The sequence below is a fragment of the Rutidosis leptorrhynchoides genome, chromosome 3, assembly GCF_046630445.1.
Source record: "Rutidosis leptorrhynchoides isolate AG116_Rl617_1_P2 chromosome 3, CSIRO_AGI_Rlap_v1, whole genome shotgun sequence".
In the NCBI taxonomy this organism is placed as follows: Eukaryota; Viridiplantae; Streptophyta; class Magnoliopsida; order Asterales; family Asteraceae; genus Rutidosis; species Rutidosis leptorrhynchoides.
Genome location: NC_092335.1, coordinates 27,577,987 through 27,586,423, shown reverse-complemented (window position 1 = coordinate 27,586,423; position 8,437 = coordinate 27,577,987).

Sequence of the window (8,437 nt, the reverse complement as noted above, 5' to 3'; positions counted from 1 at the left end):
GGAAACTCTTAATAATCACCTGAGAATAAACATGCTTTAAACGTCAACAAAAATATTGGTGAGTTATAGGTTTAACCTATATATTATCAAATTAATATAATAGACCACAAGATTTCATTTATTCAATAATCTTACATTCGCAAGTGTATAAAAATCATTCTATGATGAACACCTGGTAACCGACATTAACATAATGCATATAGAATATTCCCCGCATACTCGCAAGTATGTCATAAATTGGCAATCGCAATCACCATATAAATGGAAGTATTAAAGCATTCCAAATTTTAGAATGGGGTTTGTTAGGCCCATAGATCTATCTTTAGGATTCGTGTCAATTAGGGGTCATTTCCCTAATTCTTAGGCTACCAGACTTAAAGGGGCAATATTCGGTTTAATAATCCAACCATAGAATGTAGTTTCACATACTTGTGTCTATTTTGTAAAACATTCATAAAGCTGCATGTATTCTCATCCCAAAAATATTAGATTTTAAAAATGGGACTATAACTCACTTTCACAGATTTTTACTTCGTCGGGAAGTAAGACTTGGCCACTGGTCGATTCACGAACCTATAACAAATATGTACATATATATCAAAGTATGTTCAAAATATATTTACCATATTTTTAATACGTTTTACTGTTTTAAGTTTATTAAGTCAGCTGTCCTCGTTGCTGTCCTCGTTAGTAACCTACAACTAGTTGTCCACAGTTAGATGTACAGAAAATAAATCGATATATATTATCTTGAATCAATCCACGACCTAGTGTATGCACGTCTCAGGCTAGATCACAACTCAGAGTACATATATATTTGGAATCAACCTCAACCCTGTATAGCTAACTCCAACATTACTGCATATAGAGTGTCTATGGTTGTTCCAAATAATATATATACATGGGTCGATATGATATGTCAAAACATTTGCATACGTGTCTATGGTATCCCAAGATTACATAATATATTAGAATATATGTATAATACAATATTAGTTAGCTAGGATATGATTTGTATAGATTTGTTACAAATTTCACGTAGCTACAACAAGCAAAATTATCCAATCTTGTTTTACCCATAACTTCTTCGTTTTAAATCCGTTTTGAGTGAATCAAGTTGCTATGGTTTCATATTGAACTTAAGTTTATGAATCTAAACAGAAAAAGTATAAGTTTATAGTCGGAAATACAGGTTACAAGTCATTTTTGTAAAGGTAGTCATTTCAGTCGAAAGAACGACGTCTAGATGACCATTTTGGAAAACATACTTCCACTTTGAGTTTAACCATGATTTTTGGATATAGTTTCATGTTCATAAGAAAAATCATTTTCCCAGAAGAATAGCTTTTAAATCAAAGTTTATCATAGTTTTTAATTATCAAACCCAAACCAGCCCGCTGTGTTACTACAACGGCGTATGTCCGATTTTATGATGTTTTTCGTGTTTTCAGGTTTTAAATCATTAAGTTAGTATATCATATAGATATAGAACATGTGTTTATTTGATTTTAAAAGTCAAGTTAGAAGGATTAATTTTATTTGCGAACAAGTTTAGAATTAACTAAACTATGTTCTAGTGATTACATGTTCAAATCTTCGAATAAGATAGTTTTATATATATGAATCGAATGATGTTATGAACATCATTACTACCTCAAGTTTAGTAGGTAAACCTACTGGAAGTGATAAGAAATGATCTAGCTTCAAAGGATCTTGGATGGCTTGAAAGTTCTTGAAGTAAGATCATGACACAAAAACAAGTTCAAGTAAGATTTTTACTCGAATTAAGATAGTTTATAGTTATAGAAATCGAATCAAAGTTTGAATATGAATATTACCTTGAATAAGAAAGATAACCTACTGTAAATAACAAAGGTTTCTTGATCTTAGATGATTACTTGGAATGGATTAGAAAGCTTGGAAGTAAACTAGTAAACTTGAAAGGATTTTTGAAGTGTTCTTGAAGTGTTCTTCCTATGATGATTATAGCTTGATTCTTGAAGTAATTTTTGATGAAGATGATGATTAGTTACTGAAAAAATTCGTTCATAAGTGTGTGTAGGTGTTGAGAGAGAATTAGAAAGAGAATTGGAAGTGAAATGGAGTAGGTGGTGAGTGGTGAAGGGTGAGTGAGGTTAAAAGGAGTTCTTGTTTTGTTTCCTTGCTCATAAGTCATGCTAGTTGCCAAATAATAGTTCCCACATGTGTTAGGTGACTCACATGGGCTGCTAAGAGCTGATCATTGGAGTGTATATACCAATAGTAAATACATTTAGAAGCTGTGTATTGTACAAGTACAAATACGGGTGCATACGAGTAGAATTGTTGATGAAAATGAATGAGGATGTAATTGTAAGCATTTTTGTTAAGAGAAGTACTTTGATAAGTGTCTTGAAGTCTTTCAAAAGTGTATGAATATATATTAAAACACTACATGTATATACATTTTAACTGAGTCGTTAAGTCATCGTTAGTCGTTACATGTAAGTGTTGTTTTGAAACCTTTAAGTTAACGATCTTGTTAAATGTTATTAACACATTGTTTATTATATCTAATGAGATGTTAAATTATTACATTATCATGATATAATGATGTATCAATATAACTTAATATGATATATATACAGTTAAATGCCGTTACAACGATAATCGTTACATATATGACTCGTTTCGAAATCCTTAAGTTAGTAGTCTTGTTTTTACATATGTAGATCATTGTTATTATACTTAATGATATGTTTACATATCATTTAACATGTTTATATATAGTATGTCAATATCTTAAAATGATTCATATGAAATTAGTAAGACGTTGTTATAACGATAATCGTTATATATACCGTTTTCAAGTTTCTTAATTCAGTAGTCTCATTTTTATGTATATAACTCATTGTTAAAATACTTAATGAGATACATACTTATAATAATATCATGATAACTATATATATATCCATATGTATGTCATCATATAGTTTTTACAAGTTTTAACGTTCGTGAATCGCCGGTCAATTTGGATGGTCAATTGTCTATAAAAAACCTATTTCAATTAATCAAGTCTTAACAAGTTTGATTGCTTAACATGATGGAAACACTTAATCATGTAAATATCAATTTCATTATATATATATAAACATGGAAAAGTTCGGGTCACTACAATCAAGACCTAAATCACTAGGCTATTTTGGAATTATTTGAATCCGAAACCTCTTGAAAATGTACATATTTCTTTGCAATAATCACATTGAGGTTGACGAGTGAACACTTGCTATTAGTTAGATTTTTGTAAAAACATTTTTTGGGGTGTACACCCATTCGGTAGAGAATTTTTTTAACCATAAAGAAAGACGAATACAGAATATTATTATGGCGACAACATTGTCATGAGTGTATTCAGAAGGAAAAATAAGAACCAATAAGCTATGATTGATCCTTGTTAACTTGTTATTGCTATGACGCAATCGTGTAAAATGAGTATTTCTTTATGAATTAAAAATATTGATCTTATTTCCGTTGGCCCTGTTTGGTATTTTAATTGGGTTTCAATATGTTAAGTCAATGGTTAACCAAAAAGCTACAGATGGTGGACATATAATAACGTCTTCATTTATCATCGAACTATATACTATTACTATCTCAATAAATAAGATGAATATATTGTAGCATAAATGATGTTCAAAAGTCATGTACATATTTACCTTTATATTAGCACACTAGCATACATACACCACGCGTGTGGGATTGAATTGAGTATTCTTCTTGTTGTCGTAGTACACTAGCACAAGTTAAAACCACCTACATCAATGAATGAAAGATGATGTGTTATTGCATTATGTCATACCATCACGCCACATCATCGAATTGGAGGTTTACCGTACGTCACAAAGTTACCCTAAATGGAATATGGCTATATATAAGCAAAGATCATTTATGTTATCCCTGTGAGTTTCTTAAAATGACAATATATATATATATATATACTATATTATATAAAGACATCAAATTATAATATAAATTGGTGACAGGGTGGGTGATTATTGTCTTTAAGAAAAAACAATACTGTAATTATCAAACTAAGAAACTGCAAGAATCAAATCAGGCACTTTGGGTCATCATTAATAGAGACCGAAGTATAAAACCACTTAAAACACGTACACCTACATCTATGTTGGTTTAACTAAAATAATGGAGACAAAAAACAAGCATGGGCAAAAGCATGAGAAAAAATCCATGTAGAATCCAACACAAGTGCTATGTGCATCATGTCCTATAATTAAAATAAGGTGCATTGAAAAAGAATTCAAAAGGTCAAAGTTCAAAGTATATGCTTGGGATGATTCTATTCTTACCTATTATCCACCTCCCACCTCACTTCAAAAGCCACAAACAAAACCCAACTATGTAAGCTTTCATCCCCCCTCTTCACATTTCCATAACACACACACACAACTCCTATTTCTCTCTATACGATGGGCACAGAAGCGGCGGTAGAAGGCGGTGGCAACGAGGATGAAGATGGTAATCAAGAGATCTAGTGTTTGGCAGTCATAATGGTTTTTAAACACCATTAGGGCAACTTAGACCTTTGGCAAAGTGTGTTAGTTCTGCTTCAACAAAAAAATGTCCATGTAAGAAGACTTTTGTAGAGGAAATGGGGTAATTTCACTCCCCTCCCCCTTCTTATTATGTCACCATCTTTATCAATGATTGTAATGAAACTCAGGCTGTGGAGGCTTGTACTGTTTTTTTTTCTACAATAAAGCTATTATTTGCAAATATATAAAATATTTTAACCTTGTTATAACCTTTACATACAGTTTAATGACTACTGAAACATGCGTGTTTCACTGTTTCATATGAACTCTGGGCCTTTTGGTCATCAACTCATCACCAATAGCTCCTGTACGTCTAACAGCCCCCATGTAAACTCAGTGTGATGGTGGTATTGTATATCTCAGACAGTATTTCATGGTGGCAAGGAACATCATTAAATGCCAATGATCAATTATGATCAGAGTTGGCTTAGATTCGTGATCCATCATAAACTTGTGAAAAGACTCATCATTATGCAACTGAAAATAGCCTAGCAATAGAATTTGAACACAACAACTAGCATAAACTAAAGTAAGTAACTACGAATATCAAATATGGCACTTATCCTACAAAAAACACCTACAATATATGCTATTTTTATCCAGCGAAGTAAATGAATTTTAAAGCCAATAACATGCATTATGATGCTGCCTATTTGCACAATGGACAACATGGCAGTAAGTTCATGGATAAGTAGATAACGATCAATTATATAAACATTCTTTTATAAATCAAAGGAGTTTATGAAACAAACCTGTTTAAGTAGATGATAGACTGATAGTAATCAAGATCATTCATCCCAGTACTAAAGTATGCAAATATAACAATGTGACGACTGACAAGAATTAAATTATAAATCGTTGACATGTTGATTATTTTATTAACATATAAAAAACTAGAGATGGAATAAGTATTATTAATTATAAGCTACAAACCATGCTTCTGCACGTAACCAGCCGGGGTTGGATTGAATAACGTTGTCGTAAACCATTCTGCGTGGCATCAAAAAGACTTGATCATATTCATAGATACTCATTTCAAAGAAAGCCAGATAGTGACCTGCTATTTTCCTGGCTCCTTTAAATAGAAAAGCTTGTATCTAACCAACAAAAACAACACACTTCTATTTGTCTCAACCCCAGAACCTCTTGGCTGATGGATCGCCTCAAAACTGTTAGAAATCGGGTATAAATTGACTGCCGAATTCGTTCTTGAATCGTGTAATCATTGTCTCTATAAAGTATTTCGACCCTACGATTGCCTTGGTTGCACGAAATCTTTACAGGGATAAGACAAGAACGCAATCAGTGTTTTTGGCAACGAAATCACTGATCAAATTGTTAGAGAATATGTTTGTGTTTTCTGTTTGTTGATGAATGCAGAAGAGATGAACAAAAACGTCCAACAAACTGTTATAGGAAAACAGTTAAAACCGAAAGGGTGTAACCCTTCATATTTGGCGGGAAAATCGGTTATACCAAAAGGTACAACTATTTGCTGACACTTATTCGAATGCAACTTTTCTAGGTAATGAATAGTGCAATTTCTGTTGAGGTTTCGGGGCACTGCCCCGAGCCCCGCGAGGGGCGCTACCCCCTCGACCCCTGCCCGCTCACCCTTGGAACCCGCCAGGGGAGCTGCTAACTCTTACGGGCGTGTACTCCACACTCTCCTAACCCGTTGGTAAGTATAGCTAGCTAACACCTGCATTCAAGTAAATCGCAACTAACTAAAATGTACGTTGGAGGACACTAAAATCACCAACAAAAACCATCGAGCAAAGGCTTTTTCTGTTCTCGGTATATTAAGTGTATATATGCCTTAAACTAAGTAAAAGGTCACATTAACCATAATCAAAATATTGTCTGTGTCACATCCGAGAAACTGCTATAAACTAATTTACTACACTTTATAGTCAAATATCATTCAGAGTCATTGTACAAGTTGTTATCAGCATTCGGCAATAAGACAAGTGCACATTGTAAAGTTTGCTTTTAGAATTACAATTTCATACATGATTCTAGAGAACAGAACTGTAAATAAAGTTTGTAGCGCAATTAATAATAGCACACCTTTAAAAAGTGACTCTGAGTGGGTAAATGATGGGGTTTCGATAAATATAATGATTTTTCGGAAAGTCAAAGATCAGTGAAGTTGTTGGTAAGTTTCTTGCTAATGTGATGGAATATGAAAGGTTCTCCAGTAACGATGGCGAGAGAGCAACATATCTATCGAGGTTATAATAAGACTAGTCTGACTGAAAAGGAACTGTTTGTAATAACTCAAGAACACTGTAAATATCAACAACAATAGTCAACTCATGCGTTTATAATAGATATAAATATATAAATAAATAAAAAGTGTCTCTACGAGACTATGAAATGCCTAACTATATAATTTCGATTACATTAATCGCCAATCATTTTGACCTAATTACACTTAAATTGTTAAATCTATCGAGTTTTCGAAATTATATCACGCTGTAGTAACTAAACAGCAATCGCACTATGGAAGCAGTAAATACAGATTAGGGGCTGTACAATTATAGCAACCCTAACGTCGGTGATTAAGATACATATGTCAAATTAATTGAGTTTTATAAAGTAAAGGATAAAAGTACTAATGCAAATCAGTTAAAAAATTTGTTCGATTCTGTTGATTCGTGAAACAATGATATACCGTACAAGTCATAACTGAGTAATTAGGAAAAGAATTAGAAACTCAACTGGACACGGTGGTCCGCGACGGCGTCCCACGGCAGTTACGATCTCCCGGCAGAGGGCGTGGCGGGAAGCACTTACGTGTCTAATAGGAGTAATACTTGGCTAATTTATTGGATGTTCAAGCCTAACTTATCTTGGGCCATAACTGGGTTATTAGGAGCCCATCTTCTCAATGTTTCAAAGGATTATCACTAAAATGTCCATTTTTTCTCCAATATTTTACTCAGAGCCCATAAAAATAAAAATTTGACAATTTGCCCTCGCAAGGGCGCAAGGTGCCCTTTGCGACCTTGGACGCAAGGTGACTCTTGCTTCCTTGCTTCCCGGGGACGCAAGGACGCAAGGTGCCTCTTGCGACCTTGCTTCCCGGGGACGCAAGGACGCAAAGTGCTTCTTGCTCCTACCTGATGTCATAATCAATGTTTTCTTTCAGACATTTCATCAAACACCTTACGTGCATATCTTTGTTTTGCTCTATCTCTTTGTTTGATTCATAAACGTTAGCTTCGAATCTTACTACATGTATATATGCGTCAGGAAATTACAAATATATGAGGTATTTACTAGTTAACTAATTAATAGGTTGAATTAATACGTACTTGATAAAATTGTAGTTGTTCTGACCTTGATGCGAGCTCCAACCTTTTTTTTACTATTTTTTTTTTTTTTTTTTTTTTTAATATACGCTCCATGTATGTAAGATTGTGCGTGAATGCAAATCCTGGAACTCCTCTACATTCATGCAAAAATTGTTCATTTCACTTGAGATATCATGATTATTATTACAACAACAACAATACCCAATTCTACTAGAGTGGAGTATGGGGGAGGTTAGATGTAGACAGTCCTTTCCTCTACCCTAAAGTAAAAGGGAAGTCATTCCTCCACCCACGGATACCTATCGGTCCCCAGGTAGAGGAAGTCGTCCCTCCCTATTCTGTAGAGCAGAGAGGCTGCTTCCTAGGGACCTCCGACCATAAAGAACCATGAATTCCGATATGTGCAGTAAAAGTATACAAGTAAAGTAGATAAAAAAGAAACTTTACCATTAATAAAGTATATATCAATACGATATGTATAGGTAAATAAAGCATGTAACAAAATAATGTAATATAACATATAAT